The following is an 18078-nucleotide window of genomic DNA, read 5'->3' on the forward strand; positions in this document are numbered from 1 at the left end:
TTGATTTTCGGGCCGGAAGTTCTGCAGGAGCCAGAAGACAAGGTGCAACTTGTGCGAGAAAACTTGAAGGCAACCAAGTCGCGACAAAAGAGCTATGCGGATTCTCACCATAGAGGAGTGGAGTTCGTTCCCGGAGACCAGGTGTACCTCCGTGTCACACCTCTCAAAAGAACCAAGCGTTTCCATGTCAAGGGGAAACTTGCTCCAAGGTTCATTGGACCTTTAAGATCACTACAAGGTGTGGAGAAGTTGCTTACCAATTGGAGCTACCTCCGGAATTTCGGGTGTGCACAAGGTCTTCCACGTGCCACAACTCCGAAAGTGTCTGCAAGCGCCGAACCGTCCAAATCTTTATAAGGACATTAACCATCAGACCATCGACCTCCAGCTAGACCTCAATTATCGTGAGAGGCCGATCCGCATCTTGGATGAAGCAGAGCGTTGCACCAGAAGCCGCACCATCAAGTACTTCAAGGTTCATTGGATCAACCACACCGAAGTAGAAGCAACATTGGAGCGTGAATACCATCTACGATTCGAATTTCCATACCTTTTTAGCACCTAGCTTAGGAATCTCGGGTACGAGATTCTTGTAAGGGGGATAGGTTTGTCACACCCCGTTTCACCTCACTTTCACTATAATTTCAAAATATGAGTTTATTAAAACTTTTCAAAAACCAATGCTGTGAGTGCCATGTTGTCATCGTATGCTAGTATGCTTGATTGAGTGGTATCGAAAACCATATGTTTCATAACATAAATATTCCCAAAATTCTTTTTCTTATTTTTGACTATTTCAAAACCTTGCTTTGGGTTGCACTACAAGACCTTGGCAGCAAGGGAGTGCTCTTACCCAAAGATGGTGATCTGGTTCTAAAACTATTTTAAATCTCCAAAACCATAAAATAATTATCTTATAAATTATTTTCCTATTTTATTTCCATGTCCATTTCTGAGGCCAAAAATGATATTCCTATATGGAAAATTACTTTTCTGCCTTAGAAAAATCTGAGAAAATTTGGAGATACTTAGAGGACATATATTTTCCATGCATAAGATTTTCAACCCCTATTTATATTCACAACATTTGAGCAAATCCTTGAAAACCTAATTATGTCTATTTTGATGTTTTGGAATATTTCCCAATAAAATCCCATAAAATTCCAGCAACCTTCCCAAGCTATATTTAGTGGCCACACCAAGTTTCACCTCATTCCAAGGTGATTTGGTTCACTAAATAATCCTAAAACCGTCTTTGTCCAGAACCAAGTTGAAACATTTCTACATTGCAAAGTTTATCCAAATGGGTTGAAACTTTGCAGGAGTGTTCAACACCCCAAATGAGGAGCCTTTTCCAAAAATGGGATTTGCAGGAAGTAATCTACCCACATTCCCTTCGGAAGGGACATATCTGCCATTTGGGTGGGTAATATCAAGTTTGCATTGCCAAACTTGTCCAATGAGGCTCAAATTTGGTGGAGTATCTTATTTCTACATCAGACTTAATCCTATTAACTCTCACCACTACATGTGAGGTGTTGCTATCCCAAACACCTGTCGAACACCTTCTGTCTTATTAGCAAATCAGCCCCTACCCCACTCCACACTTAAGCTCTTCCCACCAAACTCTTTGACAGAGCAGCCAGAACCACTCCCCAACTGCAGGAGACTGGCCCCTCTTTGAATCCAAGCAGAAGGCCCCAAAATGCTCATTCTCAGTCTGGTTAAAAGCTGGAATCTCTTCTTTCCTCTCACTGATGGGGAACGTCGCATGGGAAACAAAAATTTTCCTACGCGCACGAAGACCTATCATGGTGATGTCCATCTACGAGAGGGGATGAGTGATCTACGTACCCTTGTAGACCGTACAGCAGAAGCGTTAGTGAACACGGTTGATGTAGTGGAACGTCCTCACGTCCCTCGATCCGCCCCGCGAACAGTCCCGCGATCAGTCCCACGATCTAGTACCGAACGGACGACACCTCCGCGTTCAGCACACGTACAGCTCGACGATGATCTCGGCCTTCTTAATCCAGCAAGAGAGCCGGAGAGGTATAAGAGTTCTCCATCAGCGTGACGGCGCTCCGGAGGTTGGTGATGACCTTGTCTCAGCAGGGCTCCGCCCGAGCTCCGTAGAAACGCGATCTAGAGGAAAAACCGTGGAGGTATGTGGTCGGGCTGCCGTGGAAAAGTCGTCTCAAATCAGCCCTAAAACCTCCGTATATATAGGTGGGAGGGAGGGGACCTTGCCTTGGGGCTCAAGGAGCCCCAAGGGGGTCGGCCGAGTCCAAGGGGGAAGGCTCCCCCCCAAACCGAGTTGGACTTGGTTTGGTGGGTGGGAGTCCTTCCTTCCCTTCCCACCTCCTTTTTTTTCTTTTCTCTTTGATTTTCTTTCCTAGGCGCATAGGGCCCTTTTGGGCTGCCCCACCAGCCCACTAAGGGCTGGTGCGCCACCCTCAAGGACTATGGGCTTCCCCGGGGTGGGTTGCCCCCCCCGGTGAACTCCCGGAACCCATTCGTCATTCCCGGTACATTCCCGGTAACTCCGAAAACCTTCCGGTAATCAAATGAGGTCATCCTATATATCAATCTTCGTTTCCGGACCATTCCGGAAACCCTCGTGACGTCCGTGATCTCATCCGGGACTCCGAACAACATTCGGTAACCAACCATATAACTCAAATACGCATAAAACAACGTCGAACCTTAAGTGTGCAGACCCTACGGGTTCGAGAACTATGTAGACATGACCAGAGAGACTCCTCGGTCAATATCCAATAGCGGGACCTGGATGCCCATATTGGATCCTACATATTCTACGAAGATCTTATCATTTGAACCTCAGTGCCAAGGATTCATATAATCCCGTATGTCATTCCCTTTGTCCTTGGGTATGTTACTTGCCCGAGATTCGATCGTCAGTATCCGTATACCTATTTCAATCTCGTTTACCGGCAAGTCTCTTTACTCGTTCCGTAATACAAGATCCCGCAACTTACACTAAGTTACATTGCTTGCAAGGCTTGTGTGTGATGTTGTATTACCGTGTGGGCCCCGAGATACCTCTCCGTCACACGGAGTGACAAATCCCAGTCTTGATCCATACTAACTCAACTAACACCTTCGGAGATACCTGTAGAGCATCTTTATAGTCACCCAGTTACGTTGCGACGTTTGATACACACAAAGCATTCCTCCGGTGTCAGTGAGTTATATGATCTCATGGTCATAGGAATAAATACTTGACACGCAGAAAACAGTAGCAACAAAATGACACGATCAACATGCTACGTCTATTAGTTTGGGTCTAGTCCATCACGTGATTCTCCTAATGACGTGATCCAGTTATCAAGCAACAACACTTTGTTCATAATCGGAAGACACTGACTATCTTTGATCAACTGGCTAGCCAACTAGAGGCTTGCTAGGGACGGTGTTTTGTCTATGTATCCACACATGTAAATGAGTCTTCATTCAATACAATTATAGCATGGATAATAAACGATTATCTTGATACAGGAATTATAATAATAACTATATTTATTATTGCCTGTAGGGCATAATTCCAATAGTCTCCCACTTGCACTAGAGTCAATAATCTAGCCCTCACATCATCATGCGAATTACATTGTAATAAATCTAACACCCATACAGTTCTGGTGTTGATCATGCTTTAGCCGTGGAAGAGGTTTAGTCAGCGGGTCTGCTACATTCAGATCCGTGTGCACTTTGCATATATTTACGTCCTCTCCCTCGACGTAGTCGCGGATGAGGTTGAAGCGTCGTTTGATGTGTCTGGTCTTCTTGTGAAACCGTGGTTCCTTTGCTAAGGCAATGGCACCCGTGTTGTCACAGAACAAGGTTATTGGATTCAGTGCGCTTGGCACCACTCCAAGATCCATCATGAACTACTTCATCCAGACACCCTCCTTATCCGCCTCCGAGGCATCCATGTATTCCGCTTCACATGTAGAATCTGCTACGACGCTTTGCTTGGAACTGCACCAGCTTACCGCACCCCCATTAAGAATAAATACGTATCCGGTTTGCGACTTAGAGTCATCCGGATCTTTGTCAAAGCTTGCATCGACGTAACCTTTTACGGCGAGCTCTTCGTCACCTCCATATACGAGAAACATCTCCTTAGTCCTTTTCAGGTACTTCAGGATATTCTTGACCGCTGTCCAGTGATCCACTCCTGGATAACTCTGGAACCTACCCGCCATACTTATGGCCAGGCTAACATCCGGTCTAGTGCACAACATTGCATACATGATAGAACCTATGGCTGAAGCATAGGGGACGAAGCGCATATGCTGTCTATCTTCATCAGTTGCTGGGCACTGAGTCTTACTCAATCTCGTACCTTGTAAAACTGGCAAGAACCCTTTCTTGGACTGTTCCATTTTGAACCTCTTCAAAACTTTATCAAGGTATGTGCTTTGTGAAAGTCCTATCAGGCGTTTTGATCTATCCCTATAGATCTTAATGCCTAGAATGTAAGCAGCTTCTCCTAGGTCCTTCATAGAGAAACTTTTATTCAAGTAATCCTTTATGCTCTCCAAAAACTCCGCGTTGTTTCCAATCAGCAATATGTCATCCACATATAATATTAGAAACGCCACAGAGCTCCCACTCACTTTCTTGTAAATACAAGATTCTCCAACCACTTGTATAAACCCAAATGCTTTGATCACCTCATCAAAACGTTTGTTCCAACTCCGAGATGCTTGCACCGGTCCATAAATGGATCGCTGGAGCTTGCACACCTTGTTAGCATTCTTAGGATCGACAAAACCTTCTGGTTGTATCATATACAACTCTTCCTTAAGGAAACCGTTAAGGAACGTCGTTTTGACATCCATCTGCCAGATTTCATAATCGAAAAATGCAGCTATTGCTATCATGATTCAGACGGACTTAAGCATCGCTACGGGTGAGAATGTCTCATCGTAGTCAACTCCTTGAACTAGTGAAAAACCCTTTGCCACAAGTCGAGCTTTATAAACGGTCACATTGCCGTCAGCGTCCGTCTTCCTCTTAAAGATCCATTTGTTCTGAATAGCCTTGCGGCCCTCAGGTAGTACTTCCAAAGTCCACACTTTGTTCTCATACATGGATCCTATCTCGGACTTCATGGCTTCTAGCCATTTGTTGGAATCTGGGCCCACCATTGCTTCTTCATAATTTGCAGGTTCATTGTTGTCTAACAACATGATTGATAAGACGGGATTACCATACCACTCTGGAGCAGTACGTGGTCTCGTCGACCTGCGTGGTTCGATAGAAACTTGAACCGGAGTTTCGTGATCATCATCATTAACTTCCTCCTCAACTGGCGTCGCAACGACAGAGGTTTCCCCCTGTCCTGCGCCACCGTCCAGAGGGATGAGAGGTTCGACAACCTCGTCAAGTTCTATCTTCCTCCCACTCAATTCTCTCGAGAGAAACTCCTTCTCGAGAAAAGCTCTGTTTTTAGCAACAAACACTTTGCCCTCGGATTTGAGATAGAAGGTGTACCCAACTGTCTCTTTTGGGTAACCTATGAAGACACACTTTTCCGCTTTGGGTTCCAGCTTTTCAGGCTGAAGCTTTTTGACATAAGCATCACATCCCCAAACTTTAAGAAACGACAACTTTGGCCTTTTGCCATACCACAGTTCGTATGGTGTCGTCTCAACGGATTTTGCTGGTGCCCTATTTAAAGTGAATGCAGCTGTTTCTAATGCATAACCCCAAAATGATAACGGCAAATCAGTAAGAGACATCATAGATCGCACCATCTCTAATAAAGTACGATTACGACGTTCGGACACACCATTACGCTGTGGTGTTCCAGGCGGTGTTAACTGTGAAACAATTCCACATTGTCTTAAGTGAGCACCAAACTCGAAACTCAGATATTCACCCCCACGATCAGACTGTACGAACTTGATCTTCTTGTTACGATGATTTTCCACTTCACTCTGAAATTGCTTGAACTTTTCAAATGTTTCAGACTTGTGCTTCATCAAGTAGACATAACCATATCTACTCAAATCGTCAGTGAAGGTGAGAAAATAACGATATCCGCCGCGCGCCTCTACGCTCATCGGACCACACACATCGGTATGTATGATTTCCAACAAGTCACTTGCACGCTCCATAGTTCCGGAGAACGGAGTCTTAGTCATCTTGCCCATGAGGCATGGTTCGCACGTGTCAAGTGAATCAAAGTCAAGTGACTCCAAAAGTCCATCAGCATGGAGTTTCTTCATGCGCTTTACACCAATATGACCTAATCGGCAGTGCCACAAAAATATGGCGCTATCATTGTTAACTCTAACTCTTTTGGTCTCAATGTTATGTATATGCGTATCGCTATCAAGATTCAATATGAACAATCCTCTCACATTAGGTGCATGACCATAAAAGATGTTACTCATAGAAATAGAACAACCATTATTCTCTGACTTAAAAGAGTAACTGTCTCGCAATAAACAAGATCCAGATATAATGTTCATGCTCAACGCAGGCACTAAATAACAATGATTTAAGTTCATCACTAATCCTGATGGTAACTGAAGTGAAACTGTGCCGACGGCGATTGCATCAACCTTGGAACCATTTCCTACGCGCATCGTCACTTCATCTTTCGCCAGCCTTCGTCTATTCCGCAGTTCCTGTTTCGAGTTGGAAATATGAGCAACAGAACCGGTATCGAATACCCAGGCACTACTACGAGAGCCGGTTAAGTACGCATCAATAAGATGTATATCAAATATACCTGATTTTTCTTTGGCCGCCTTCTTATCTGCCAGATACTTGGGGCAATTGCGCTTCCAGTGACCCATACCCTTGCAATAGTAACACTCCGTTTCAGGCTTAGGTCCAGCTTTGGGTTTCTTCGTCGGATTGGCAACAGGCTTGCCGCTCTTCTTCGAATTACCCTTCTTGCCTTTGCCGTTTCTCTTGAAACTAGTGGTCTTATTAACCATCAACACTTGATGTTCTTTACGGAGTTCAGACTCTGCGACTTTCAGCATCGCAAACAACTCGCCAGGTGACTTGTTCATCCCTTGCATGTTGTAGTTCAACACAAAGCCTTTATAGCTTGGCGGCAGTGATTGAAGGATTCTGTCAGTGATAGCCTCTTGCGGGAGTTCAATCCCCAGCTCAGCTAGACGGTTTGAGTACCCAGACATTTTGAGCACATGTTCACTGACAAACGAGTTCTCCTCCATCTTGCAAGCATAGAATTTATCGGAGGTCTCATACCTCTCGATCCGGGCGTTCTTCTGAAAGATAAACTTCAACTCCTGGAACATCTCAAATGCTACATGACGCTCAAAGCGACGTTGAAGTCCCGGTTCTAAGCCATACAATACTGCACATTGAACTACTGAGTAGTCCTCCTTACGTGCTAACCAAGCGTTCTTAACATCCTGATCAGCCGTAGCGGGTGGTTCATCTCCTAGCGCAGCATTAAGGACATAATCCTTCTTCCCAGCTTGTAAGATTAGCTTAAGATTATGAGCCCAGTCTACAAAGTTGCTTCCATCATCTTTCAACTTAGCTTTCTCTAGGAACGTATTAAAATTCAGGGTGACTGTCGCGTGAGCCATGATCTACAACACAAATATATTCAAAGTGGACTTAGACTATGTTCAAGATAATTAGAGTTTAACTTAATCAAATTATTTGCTAAACTCCCACTCAAAAAGTACATCTCTCAAGTCATTTGAGTGGTTCATGATCCACTTACACTAGCTCAAGTCCGATCATCACGTGAGTTGAGTATAGTTTCAGTGGTAAGCATCCCTATGCTAATCATATCATCTATATGATTCATGATCGACCTTTCGGTCTCATGTGTTCCGAGGCCATGTCTGCACATGCTAGGCTCGTCAAGTTTAACCCGAGTGTTCCGTGTGCGCAACTGTTTTGCACCCGTTGTATGTGAACGTTGAGTCTATCACACCCGATCATCACGTGGTGTCTCGAAACGACGAACTGTAGCAACGGTGCACAGTCGGGGAGAACACAATTTCGTCTTGAAATTTTAGTGAGAGATCACCTCATAATGCTACCGTCATTCTAAGCAAAATAAGGTGCATAAAAGGATTAACATCACATGCAATTCATAAGTGACATGATATGGCCATCATCACGTGCTTCTTGATCTCCATCACCAAAGCACCGGCACGATCTTCTTGTCACCGGCGCCACACCATGATCTTCATCAACGTGTTGCCATCGGGGTTGTCGTGCTACTCATGCTATTACTACTAAAGCTACATCCTAGCAAAATAGTAAACGCATCTGCAAGCACAAACGTTAGTATAAAGACAACCCTATGGCTCCTGCCCGTTGCCGTACCATCGACGTGCAAGTCGATATTTTCTATTACAACATGATCATCTCATACATCCAATATATCACATCACATCGTTGTCCATATCACATCACAAGCATACCCTACAAAAACAAGTTAGACGTCCTCTAATTTTGTTGTTGCATGTTTTACGTAGTGACCATGGGTATCTAGTAGGATCGCATCTTACTTACGCAAACACCACAACGGAGATATATGAGTTGCTATTTAACCTCATCCAAGGACCTCCTCGGACAAATCCGATTCAACTAAAGTTGGAGAAACCGACACTTGCCAGTCATCTTTGAGCAACGGGGTTACTCGTAGCGATGAAACCAGTCTCTCGTAAGCGTACGAGTAATGTCGGTCCAAGCCGCTTCAATCCAACAATACCACGGAATCAAGAAAAGACTAAGGAGGGCAGCAAAACGCACATCACCGCCCACAAAAACTTTTGTGTTCTACTCGAGAATACATCTACGCATGAACCTAGCTCATGATGCCACTGATGGGGAACGTCGCATGGGAAACAAATTTTTTCCTACGCGCACGAAGACCTATCATGGTGATGTCCATCTCCGAGAGGGGATGAGTGATCTACGTACCCTTGTAGACCGTACAGCAGAAGCGTTAGTGAACGTGGTTGATGTAGTGGAACGTCCTCACGTCCCTCGATCCGCCCCGCAAACAGTCCCGCGATCAGTCCCACGATCTAGTAACGAACGGACGGCACCTCCGCGTTCAGCACACGTACAGCTCGACGATGATCTCGGTCTTCTTAATCCAGCAAGAGAGACGGAGAGGTAGAAGAGTTCTCCGGCAGCGTGACGGCGCTCCGGAGGTTGGTGATGACCTTCTCTCAGCAGGGCTCCGCCCGAGCTCCGCAGAAACGCGATCTAGAGGAAAAACCGTGGAGGTATGTGGTCGGGCTGCTGTGGAAAAGTCGTCTCAAATCAGCCCTAAAACCTCCGTATATATAGGTGGGAGGGAGGGGACCTTGCCTTGGGGCTCAAGGAGCCCCAAGGGGGTCAGCCGAGTCCAAGGGGGAAGGCTCCCCCCCAAACCGAGTTGGACTTGGTTTGGTGGGTGGGAGTCCTTCCTTCCCTTCCCACCTCCTTTTTCTTTCTTTTCTCTTTGATTTTCTTTCCTAAGCGCATAGGGCCCTTTTGGGATGCCCCACCAGCCCACTAAGGGCTGGTGCGCCACCCTCAAGGCCTATGGGCTTCCCCGGGGTGGGTTGCCCCCCCCCCCCCCCCCGGTGAACTCCCGGAACCCATTCGTCATTCCCGGTACATTCCCGGTAACTCCGAAAACCTTCCGGTAATCAAATGAGGTCATCCTATATATCAATCTTCGTTTCCGGACCATTCCGGAAACCCTCGTGACGTCCGTGATCTCATCCGGGACTCCGAACAACATTCGGTAACCAACCATATAACTCAAATACGCATAAAACAACGTCGAACCTTAAGTGTGCAGACCCTGCGGGTTCGAGAACTATGTAGACATGACCCGAGAGACTCCTCGGTCAATATCCAATAGCGGGACCTGGATGCCCATATTGGATCCTACATATTCTACGAAGATCTTATCGTTTGAACCTCAGTGCCAAGGATTCATATAATCCCGTATGTCATTCCCTTTGTCCTTGGGTATGTTACTTGCCCGAGATTCGATCGTCAGTATCCGTATACCTATTTCAATCTCGTTTACCGGCAAGTCTCTTTACTCGTTCCGTAATACAAGATCCCGCAACTTACACTAAGTTACATTGCTTGCAAGGCTTGTGTGTGATGTTGTATTACCGTGTGGGCCCCGAGATACCTCTCCATCACACGGAGTGACAAATCCCAGTCTTGATCCATACTAACTCAACTAACACCTTCGGAGATACCTGTAGAGCATCTTTATAGTCACCCAGTTACGTTGCGACGTTTGATACACACAAAGCATTCCTCCGGTGTCAGTGAGTTATATGATCTCATGGTCATAGGAATAAATACTTGACACGCAGAAAACAGTAGCAACAAAATGACACGATCAACATGCTACGTCTATTAGTTTGGGTCTAGTCCATCACGTGATTCTCCTAATGACGTGATCCAGTTATCAAGCAACAACACTTTGTTCATAATCGGAAGACACTGACTATCTTTGATCAACTGGCTAGCCAACTAGAGGCTTGCTAGGGACGGTGTTTTGTCTATGTATCCACACATGTAAATGAGTCTTCATTCAATACAATTATAGCATGGATAATAAACGATTATCTTGATACATGAATTATAATAATAACTATATTTATTATTGCCTCTAGGGCATAATTCCAACACTCACCCCATGGCCAGCAGTGAGTCCCTCGGCTCCCAAACGGCTAGGCATCTTCAGGCCAAGCCCCAGGACACCTCAGACAGGGTCAAAACACCCAGAGCGCGCCAGCATGCCGTGGCATGCCAAAACTATCCTCTGGGCACGCTGCTGGGCGCACCCGAAGCAAAGGTGGCCAGCCCCGGCCGGTTCAAGCCTCCCCCTGATGCCCATTCAAGCCTTGACCACCTCTCTGTATCAGGGCAGCCCCAGGGCCCTTCCTCCCTCGCTCTATTGATCGGAGCGACGCGTGCCCACGCGCACCAGATCCAACCAGAAGACCATGGCCACACGTGCATGCTCCTCCTCGCTCTCTCCCTCTAAGTGGGTCACGTAGGTCCTAAACCACGTCTGCATACCCTGGTTTCGACCCCGCACAATCACTGCCCCTCCTGCGAGCAGCGGTGAAACCACCGGCGCCACCGGCTCGGTACATTGTCGGGAGCCTATAAATAGGCCCCCTCGCTCCAGCACCACCATTCCACCTCTCTAGTGCCTAAATTCCACCCTAGCCTCTCCATTTGAGCATGACGATCTCCTGTGCTCGAGATCGACCGAGGCCCCGCCGCTTCGGAGCTCCGTCGATCTCGGGCTACGGGCCCGCTCTAACGCTCCTTTCACATCCTCCGTGATCCTAGCAACCTCAGGCAGCTTCCCCATCACCTCCCAGAGCTAATCCACGTCCGTAGCAGCTAGTTCATCAGCCTCCCGAAAAAGCTCCGCCGTAGCCACCTCGTCGCTAGTAAACCAGGGCCTCCCCGTCGACCCCTCGACCACGAGCAGGTAGGCGACAGTGAGGTTGATCTGTTTCCGCATTCGGTTGGGCTCGAGGACGTCGGTAGCATCATCGGCATACCTCCCCTCCTCTCTGTCCCGAGGTGGAAGACGACCCCGACAGGTTGGGCTCACCTGTCGGTGGCTCTTCTCTCTCCCCCTCTCTCCTCTCTACCACTAACAGCAAGGGCCTGCGCATCAGGTTTGAACCTGGCCGCGCGCGCGCCTCGGCTGGCTGGCTGGCTAGCTAGTTGGGCAGGCTCATGCCACAGGCCAAGCTAGGCCTGATCCGCACCCTCTTCTCTTTTTCTGTTTAATCTGGTTTTAAAAGATTTTTATAAAAATAATTATTCAATATATTTTTATTAGTCTTCCACCATAATTCTTCTAAAAATGAGTAGTATTTAAGAGGACCTTTGTACAAATTTTTGAGACAACCTTAGTGTTTGATAATAATTAAAAAGGCTATTTGAAATAGTTTTGCTTCTCTTAAAGTGATTTTAAAATAATCCTTCGTCTAAAATCAGAGATAAATATTTTTTAAATAACAATATGGATTTACCAGAATTAATCAACATTTTTAAAGTGAGTTTGTGATCTGTTTTTGAGTGAGCTACTTTTTGGTTTCTATTTATTACAACGATGGAAACCACGTTTGACGAAGGAGTTGGACTTGAAGACCCCGAAGACCCCGGATACTTAAGTGATCAAGGCAAGTAGCCCTTTGACCATGTTTGAGCATATATTATATTACATGCTAGTAAATCAAATACTCCCGTTGCATATGATCATAAATATTCGACAAATCACCGATGTGATGTTACCGATGGCTCCTCAGGAGCACTTGCATTTTGAGCATGATCCTACCACCTATGAGGGTCACGCTGATACCATGTTGACAAGTAGAGCTAAGCATAGTAGTAGCATGAGCATGATGACGGTAAATACTAAAGGTTTATGAAAACCCCGTCGGGTGCCACTAATGCCCGAGGGTGATGATGAGTTAGGTGGCCACTTTTGGAGAAGTGGTGCACCGGGTGTATTTTGGTGTCAGTGGTTTCAGAAATGGGATTAGATTTATGATGTGTTGACCATTCCAACTTTACAAGTGCGACCATGTTACCTCTTTATGGGACGGGGCTTTGTTGATTACTCTCGTCGGTCCTAGCAAAGAGCCACATTACTAGTGGCGGGAGTGATGTGTGGTCACTCTCGTGACGGGGTCGTGCCATCTAGGGTGACTATGTCGTTTTTACGTGTTCTGGGCACACTTTTGGTCCCCACATGGATGATACTGTGTAGAGTCGGTGCTCATAAGACGTACATCATGTGGGCTGGGTAGCAATCGAGTGGATCTGTTTGTCTAGTATCGTGAAGGGAAAGGCATTGATCGGGTATTTACCTCAGGTATGTTATATACCGTGAGTAATGGATGACACAGAAGTTTCCCGGATCTCGTGGGTACAACGTAAAAACTCTGCAGAGTGTAAAACTATTCGAATAGCCGTGTCCACGGTCAAGGACAGTTGGGTGGTGCTGCTTAAACTACGTTTAGTCGTTTCCGCATAAACCAAGTGTGCGTGCGTTAAATAGTGATATATGAGAAAGAGTTGATATGACTAAGTTTGGTAACTTGGCATATCGGGTGAAACGGAGTGTTCAGCCCTTGACAGATATATTGATATAAGTAACCCGTTGTTCTAAAATACCATCTAGCTTATGTCGCACATCCATGATCATGAATATTTACAGTTAAGTTGCTATCCACCAATACTGCATATTATTTGTTATCCTACCAAATGCATTGCATATCATGGGATGTTTGCGAGTACATTCAAAGTACTCACTGGCTTGCCACTGGTTATATCATTGACCAGACATGGAAGGATCAGAGTTTGGAGAAGAGTACGCCATCGGAGACGGACCTGCGAACTAGGACGCTTCCCAGTCAGAATGCCTCTTGGTGTAGGCTGATGGCATGGGCACCCGCTTAGCTCCGAGATTTCCGCTACTAGTTGGATCGGTATGATTTGGCCTTATAGGCCCTACCTTGTGAACTTGACCTTATTGGTCATTGGTTGTAACATTTCGGTACGTTGGATGTAACACACTTATTATTCAACATCTGTGTGTTCGATGAGCATTGATCTCTAGGATCACAGAGCACGTTCACTCGACGATCTCGACTTGTAAGTCAGGGACCCCACAGTTCTGATAGGTGGTGCTATCATACGTCCATGTTAGTGGTGACTTTAACCGACAGAGGGTAATGGCTGCGAGATTTCATGGATGGATCCACCCACGGAGGGTCCACAAAGAAGCGGCCTTGTCTATTCCACCATGGCTTCCGCCCCACGGAGGACTAGCCTTACTCATGGTAGATCTTCACGAAGTAGGCGATCTCCTTGCCCTTACAAACATCTTGGTTCAACTCCACAACATGAAGTAGGAGGATCCCAAGCGACATCTAACCAATCTAGGAGGCACCATCCTCCAAAAGGTAATAGATGTGGTAGATCAATGAACTCCTTGCTCTTGTGCTTCTAAAGATAGTATTCTCAACACAAAATCACTCTCTCATAGAATATGCATGGGTAGGAGAGGTTGATTTGGTGGAAAGCTGTTTGGGGAGGCCAGAGATCAAGTTTCAAATGATTGGATTGGAATATCTTGGTCTCAACACATGAGTATGTGGTTCTCTCTCAGAAAATGGATCTGGCAATGAAGTGTGTGTTCCGAGTCGTTCTCCCACGAATGAGAGGTGGGTGAAGGGCTATATATAGGTAGGACACAAAATCCAACCGTTACATAGAAAGTGGCAAACTCGGTGACACCAAAGTGAAGAACTGAGTGGTACCGATTAGCACAAAAGTAGCAACTTTTGAATCTCGTTGAGACCGATATATGAAACTCGATGGCACCGAAAAGGTGGCTAACAGTCAGATGGCCAAACTCGGTGGCACCCATACTCAAACTCGAAAATTCTGATTTTGTGTATCGAGGCACCCATACCCAAACTCGGTAGCACCGATATGGATTCAGTTGCGCCAATTTGGTGGGAATGGCTAGGGTTTCTGTCTGAGGTCAAACTCGGTGGGTCCGAAATATGAAAGTTGGTGACACCGAAATTGTGTATGTAGAATTGGATAGAATGGATATGTGGGAAAGTGAGTGAGTATTTTGGTGTCTAACTTTCAGCACTTTGAGCAATCAGTTCATTTTACTACCTCATTCCCTTTTAATAGTATTGGCTTTCCTATGGACTCAAAAGTGATTTATCACAAATATAAAATGAAGAGTCTTCTAGCTTGAAGCTCGAGCCAATCCTATTCCTTTCTTGCATCAAGGGGCATCTCCAATAAACCTTTAGCCATAACATCTTTTGAATTTTTCTGAAATATACTTGGGAAACGTATTAGTCCAATAATGCATATGTTGTAATCAATTATGAAAACCACCCTAGGGAGCAATTGTGCTTTCAATCTCCCCCTTTTCGGTAAATGATGACAACATATAGATCAAAGCTTTGACAAAAGATATAATCAATGATTAGCATCGATGCTTTTAGATGTATGTGAAAAGAAAGAGCTCCCCCGAAAGTTGCGCACTATTTAAATTTGCATTTGAATGCAAATGCACAATCGATTAGGATTATGGGTCACTCTTCCATGTCACATTCATCTTAGTGGTGTGGATACAAGATAAGAATGAATAGTAATGCGCGTGACACCAACAAGATAAGTGAATGATCATCACATAGATAGCTAAAAGATAATAGTGTAGCATCAATCAAGCAAAAGCGTATGATCAAACACAGATAACGGGATAAATTCATCCAGAAGACCAAAGTTTTTTGAAATCAAATGAGATCAAATAATGTCAAAAACTCTCTCTCTCTCGAAGTCTATGATCTATACATCTCTCCCGCTTTGGCAACAAGTTACCAAAAAGTTCAAAAAGTATAGAGCTACTCGCCTCTCTGGGCAGCTGATGACGAAGTCGATAGAAGAGATTCCACGAAGGCATGTACTGAGTGTCCTGGAGCTGGAGGGGTTGATACTGGAGGTGCTTGAGCTGGAGCTGGTGCTGAAGGTGTTGATGCTTGAGTTGAAGATGTCTGTCTTGTCTTGTGAGCAGGAACACCAATCGATCAAAGTTGAGTGCTGAACCATGTGGTAGTGGGAGGAGGACACTCTTCTTCTTCATCATCTGAGCACGGGATCTCCACTGACTCAACTTCATGTTGAAGCTGTTTGACTATAGTGGTCAAGTCAGTTACCTTCACATCCTTCTCATGAAACTTTGTTTCCACGACTCTCTCTAGGATTTTCGTAGTTTGAAGTATCTCCCGGATGTTTTTCTCCATGCCTTGGATGGAGCTAACTAGAAATGCCATCTGCTCAGCTTGAGTTTTGAGCTGTGGAACTGGTGGTGGCCTATTTCTAGCAGCCTCAGCTTCTGCTGCCTTTGCTGCCATTCTTACTGCAACCGAGCTGGGATAATTGTCATCCATTAACACTTCATTGTCTTCAAACTCTGGCCGAAGAGGTAGATGGGGACGATCAAGTACATATACATTATTGCCTAGCTTGGCATTGATAAGCATCTGAATGTAAGGGGCATATCCACATGATTTCTTCTGATCAGCAGCAGTTCTCCGGATAGTCTCTACTATCAAGTCCATCACTCTAAATCTGGTGTAGGTGTCCAAAAGGTGTAGCAGGTTGATGGAGTGTCCTCTGATCATCTTATCATCACTTGATTTAGGCATCATGGTGTGTCTTAGAATAGTGTTAGTAGTGGGAGTTCCTCCTTGCAAAAAGTACAATGAGCCCATCTTGTGACTAGCCAAATACTTGTGAGGAATTGGCTTGTACATATTGGACATAGAGTTGTGACTCTTCTTTGCTTCAGAATACACATCAACATCTCGATCGTCCTGCTTTGGGGAACCAATGATAGTGGCCCACTCATCAATCGTAGACTCGTACCTGTCACCATCAGTCATCGAGACCAAAGAAACATCTCCATAGAAATGAACAGTTGCGTAAAATTGCATGATCAACTCATCATTCCATGGGGTCATCTCCTTTCCATCAAAGTCTTCATTCTACTTGATATATTCCCAGTCAACATACCTCATATCACTGATAGCTGGACTCTTGTCAAACAAGTCAGCCTCATAAAAATCTTGTTGGTCCTTGGTGTGAAAACTTGGATCAACATCAGTTTTTCTTCCGACAACATATTTGTCAACAACTCTCCACTTCCTCAATCTGACATCCTTTACCTTCTTCATATCCTCTGCTACTGGCGAGCAGCATTGTGAATTGGCAGGGTTGGTCTGAGCTTCCTGAGAACTGGTGCATTCTCATCTTCTACCTCATGTGCACCGGGGACACTTGATGCAGGGCCTTTCTCCTTGACAGCTGCAGGAATGTCCTTTGTAGTCTTCTTGGGACATACAACCTTCTTTGCCTTGGATGGAGGCTTAGGAGCAGATTTCATGGCATCTGCCCTGAGCTTCTTCTTAGGAGGAGGAGCTGGGATCTCATCTTCTCCAGCATATTATTCAGGGTCTTCTTACATGGAAGTCCTTCTCCCAACAATATGAACTATTCACTTCCTGGGACTCTTCACACCATCCTTCTTGGCAAGTTTGTCAGTGGGAAGTGTTGTGCTCTGCCTTGCAGATTCAGGTGCTCTCAGATCAGCAAGTTTAGCGTACTCTTTCCTAATAGTCTTCCTTGGAGCCTTAGGAGGAGCTGAAGTTTCCTCTGGCACAAAGTCTAAGTCTTCTTTGTCGGAATTCAACTTCTTCCTCTGCCTGGTGGCTGCTTTGGACAAGCCATGTGAACCGAGGATCTAGGGCCAGAGTCAGACTTCTCTAGACTAGTGACTGAGTCCATCTCAACACTTTCTTGTGTGAAATCATTCTGTCTATCATGCGATCCAGACATCTTGGCAGTCAGATTGAATCTCACAAGCAAACAACAAAACTTGTGAAGTAGATATAGGAAAGACGGAAGGGTTGAGCATCACAAAATTCAGATGTTTTTGAAAAAATATTGAATAAAGAAATCCTTAGTTTTAGCTTTTCGCATACCGCATTTCGGTAGCACCGAGTTTGAACTTTCGGAGTCACCGAGACACATGCACTCCTTTACAGAAACTTGGTCATCATTTCGGTGGAACCAAAATTGACAACTTGGTTTCACCGAGTTCATTCTCACAAACCAAGGTTCAAAATCGGTGGAACCGACTTTTGCAAGTCGGTGTCACCGAGATGAGGTCTACGGAAGGCTAACCCTAAAAACTTCCTCGTTCTCCGATCTATAGGAGCATCTGGTGGATGGAGATATTGCACACTATGGCTTCTGGATAAAACTTCTAATGCGCACGAGATAGATTGGGGAGGCGCAAAAGAAAGGGGCGGATCCGTACCCCAACTCGGGATGGTCCGGCTATGGAAATGACGGCGGTGAAGAATCCGTCGAAGGTGGCGATTCCCAGCGATGGAGAAGCACAGAGATTCAAGGGCGACGATAAGGAGTCTAGGGGCAGCGTAGGGTTTGCGACAAAAT

Source organism: Hordeum vulgare, chromosome 1H (genome assembly GCF_904849725.1).
Source record: "Hordeum vulgare subsp. vulgare chromosome 1H, MorexV3_pseudomolecules_assembly, whole genome shotgun sequence".
NCBI lineage: Eukaryota > Viridiplantae > Streptophyta > Magnoliopsida > Poales > Poaceae > Hordeum > Hordeum vulgare.